The sequence below is a fragment of the Pangasianodon hypophthalmus genome, chromosome 3 (genome assembly GCF_027358585.1).
Source record: "Pangasianodon hypophthalmus isolate fPanHyp1 chromosome 3, fPanHyp1.pri, whole genome shotgun sequence".
NCBI classification, from domain to species: Eukaryota; Metazoa; Chordata; class Actinopteri; order Siluriformes; family Pangasiidae; genus Pangasianodon; species Pangasianodon hypophthalmus.
Window position 1 is genome coordinate 23,513,074 of NC_069712.1, and position 4,856 is coordinate 23,517,929.

Sequence of the window (4,856 nt, forward strand, 5' to 3'; positions counted from 1 at the left end):
CGCAGCAGCTTTACATACCACTGAATAATCATTAAGGATCTGAGATTTCACTTCACATGTGTTGTACATAGAAATCCCCAACACTGCTTGGCCATGATATTAGATGGGAGAGCTAAAATCTAATATTAATCAATAGCTTGATAAGAATGATGTAGGCCATTACACACACTCTCACACACAAGTGTATGTGAAGCTTCAGAATTCTGTAATGCTCTTCTCTTGGTTCCACAAAAGTAAAAAAAAAATCTGTTATTTGTTTACAGCAAATAATCTGATGTGGTTGCCAAAAAAAGAAAACTTCTACTGGAGTCTTCATACCAGCCACCCCTGCTGTCTGGTCCTTGAGCAAGGCCCTTAACCCTCAAATGCTTGGCTATAACTTGTCTCTGTTGTAAGTTGGCTTTGGATAAATGTGTCAATCAAATGAATATAGTTAATGTGAATGCACACTGTAATGCCCATTTTCTACTGTGAACTATTTGCCTTGGGCACGACAGAGTGTTGTCTTATATTACAGGACAAGCATGCTAAAGCAATCTGTAGTTTTTCTAACCTCATGCTAATACACATCTTCTGAGTCTTCTGAACCTTCCCATCTGACCTGTAATTATAACCAGTGGAGGAGCGAGATGTTTATGATTAATTACCTGTTGTCTCTTGTATACTGGCTTGGATGTGAATAATCTTCCTCCTGATGAGGTGAACACAAGCGTGGTGGGTTTTAATCATGGCAGCAAGTAGGCCGGAAAACACCTGTTCCTGGGTGCAGGTGAACTCTTCAGCTAAGTATAGGCTGCAATACTCTCCTTTATTTCCTTTATTTATCAGCTTGCCATATAACTGTCCTAATCCCTCTCTTCCCCCGTCCTTCTCTCCATCTTTTCTCTCAGGAATTCCTTTTGCACACTTTTTGGAGGGGTAGATGGCTTAAGCTTGCAAGATGGCTGCAATTAAAGTGTCTACCTGCAGGTCTTCCTCTGTTTCATCTGTTAGTGTTTATGGTGAACAGCCCACTCATAGCTCTTTGGAAAAGGAAGCAATGTGCATGCGTAATGCAGTTACGCTCCTACTGATGCATGAAGCTCCATGTCTGCTTCTTGTCAAGACCTTGCCACTAAAAGTCAATTTGCTTGGGCTCCACAAAATTTAATATTTCTCTAATCAGATAAACAAGGATGTTACGTAGGCTGGCTCTATTGATAGGAGGAAATAATTATACTTGGCTCGGAATAATTTCACCCCAGTGCATTACAGTAAACTCCATAAAATCTTGACCAGCACCCTCCCACCACTGCCAGGTTTTTATTGTTGTGAGATAAGATTGAGATCTGGAAGGAAGTACAAGAAGAGGAAGATGGAGAGCAGGAGGAGATGGAACAAGTAGGAATATTCCATTAATGCTTGTCTGTTTTTCTTCCTCTCTTTCAGCATGTGGTGATGACCATTTCCCCAAGCTCATTATAAGAAAAGATGGACATCAGAGGTTTTCCTGTGAACCTCAGGTCAGTGAAGACATGGGTTCAATATCTCAACTACACAGCATGACTCTGAAGATATAAAAACAAAATGATGCTTGATCATCTTAAAACACAGATATGGTGAAAACAGACAACACCCCAGCACTGCTGAATAGAATTGAGGGCAAAATTTTTGCATCATGCATGGATTTTGAATGGGGAAAAAAGGAAAATGTACCTCTGTATTACAATTTATCTACAAATAATAGAATTCCAGAGTGTTTAAAAAAAATAAATGTGGCTGGACCAACCCAAAAGCTGCTCAGATAGGAAGGTGTTGGAAGCAGTTACAAAGGACAAGGGTGACCGTGCAAATTATTAGAGAATATTATATCACATATTTGATATAGACACACTAAATGCCTCTTGCTAGGAATGAAATTCGTTGTCTTCTTTATTTTGTCCTAATGCAAAAATGCATGGTGTAAAGACGTACTCAGAGATCTCAGGTGATGAATGGCAGGGGGAGTAGCTGAAGCTGCTGAAGCTCTTCATCTGGGCACTGTAACATTGTTTGCTATGACATTGTCAAATGAATCCAGAGCCATGCTGCTGTAATGAGGCCTTATTGAATCTCGGTATGGGGCAGATTAAGCCCACCTGGTCTCTGCGACAAGACTTCTCTCAGCCCTGGCACTGCCCCATTACCTACCAGAAACCAGCTCCCAGACTGTAGGACAGCAAGGTCATACTGCAGATCTTACACTGTAAAACACCACAAGCATACTATATGTTTCACAAAATAAGAACAGACCCCACAAGTTTGCCTATAGTCTGTTTCACTTTTTGAAGTGCCCTCACAGCTATCAAATTTAACCCCTGTGAATGTCTGCGTTGAAGCTAGTGAGATCTGTTAGCAATGAAACACAATACACCTTGATCATGCCTCTAAATGAAAGCTGAATTTATCAACCTGTGGATGAGCAGTCCCATCTCTGCCTGTAATTATTTAGACTCCGTTTTTAGTTAATTATTGTCATTAGCATTATATGTTCTAAGTGAGTGCATAATTTAGTTGGGGAAAAAAACCTCAGATGAGCATTTAGGATGAACAGAACGTTTGGTTTTTGGTGAAGTGGTAGAAAACAGCCGGGAAAACAGCTGAAACGGGAACAATTATTTTAATGATCTTAGGAACGCAGATGTTGTAAATTAGATTTGGGTTGCTGCTCGCCTACTGATCGCGAGTGAAGCTGTGTGCAGAGGCATGCAGAGGCTCAGACACGGAAACATTTCTATCATAAGCAGGAATACCGGTGTTCCTTATAACTTTACATGTCAAACAGTGGGGGATGCAAATTAATGAAGATCTGTGAAGTTAAATGCACAAAGGTTTTACTAGTGACTATGAGTGAGCTCTATTTGAGGTCTTCAGTTATATTAATTTATGACAACTGATACTATTATTAGAGTGAGTTATTTTCAAGAAAAGATATTTTGTAGCTTTGGTCAAAGTAGCTGGCTCGACTGAGGAGGTAAAAGGTAGCAGGATGCAGTTTGTACTATGACTGGAAGCTGATTTTTAAGCATGCACAAGTCCATCCATTATATTGCTCATATAAGTTGTATGTGATGACTATAGCTTTCATAAAGAAGAGAAAAGATCTTTATTGATTTGGGTGAAGAAAAGATCTTATATGTGTTACATAATACTCATACTATTTCATGACAAATTGTCTGTATTGTGAATCCCTGACCTGTGGTTTCATTCCAAAGCAGGAAAATAAGCTTCACAGAATTTAGGACGAGTTAGGTGCATTGAGAGGAGGAAATGTGCATGAATTATCAGCAAGAAAATTGCACTTGACTAAAGTATTATTATATAGCAAATTTGCACTAAAGTAAGTGCTGCTGGTTTGAGTTTACAGAGAGGCAAATTACCTCTGCAACACAAAGCTGTTAAGGAGCTAAAAGTACCACATAGAGCTTCAGTGAAGAGAATTGCTCTTAGGCGAGACCGCAGTTTCCCCAATAAAACAGTTGGGTGCAAGTAAACTGTGGAAAACATATAAACACCTTGCAAATATTACCAGGGTACATTGGCTAAGCAAGTGGGTAAAGTGCCTTGGTGTAAATATTTCGGTGTTGGCTGTTGTTTTTGTTAGGGATTTTAAAGGTACATAAAACACGTACTGGAAGAGAGAGAAGGCGAAAGAAAGGAGGAGAAAGTGAATGACGAGAAGTGGGGCTGCCAGGTGCTCTTTTCTTTTCTTGGGAGCAGCACAGCGTGAGGAAAAGCTTGTTAAAATCCTAATGGTGGCTATCAAAGGGTATTGATTATCCTTCCCGGCCTGTTTGGGTGACAAAGTGAGCATTAAAGCAGGAACCAAGTGTGTGTTGTGTGTCTTCTGGGGTGGTCTGCTCCCTGAGTGGTGAGAAGGCTGCCTGCAGCAGCTCCACCGTCCCATTCACCCTTCTGCCACCAGATAATCCACTTCTCCAGCTCACACTGAACAGGCTGCCCCAGGGCCTGGGGATGAAGCTGTAGCCTAATCATACTGCATACAGCACACACTGAAGCATGCTCTAACTGCTGTGTGCTGTATGAATATTGCACAAATGCACGTGCTGTAAATCTCATTCCAAGCGAGCAGCTATGTTTTGAAAAAGTGCTGGGGACATGAGTGATGATGGGTCAAAAAAAAAAAACTTTGTGTGATATATTCATCAAAAGCACCTTTTCCCCAAATCCCAAAGAAAAGATAACACTTCCATTTTACCCAGCATCTTTTTTTTTGAAAAAAAAAAAAAATTCTTACTAATATTGCACTGGGAGGTCATTAACAAAAAAAAAAGTAAAACAAAGGGCACTCTTTCAGCAATTTAATTGGTAGATTGGCAATTTAAATGATATCTACAGCCGGTATAACACCTCAATTATATATATTTATATTTTTGTATTTATGACACAATATCATGATTATATATTGTACAATTAATGTAAATAAATTCTATAATAAATTATTTATTTATAAAAATAAATATTATGATCATATTGCCATGTGTGTCACAAACAGGAATAGCAGGAAAAGAAATGATCATACATGTTTTTTCATAGAGGAGACATTTTATTAGAGACGCCACCCTCAGGGTGAATATTATTTTTAGAAAGCGTTGATATCAGATATAAGAAATACTTTTACGAACTCCATTTTCAAAAAGTGTTGGGGACACATCCCTGGTGACGCCAGCATAAGTTACGGCTGTGTCTCATTACTGTACTGTGTGTACATGCATTGCAGATATGTACCACTTTTGCAAATTTTTTATTGTATTTTTGTGAAACAATTAAGAATTATATGTGATATGAATAAAAAGTTAATCAGATGTTGATGCATT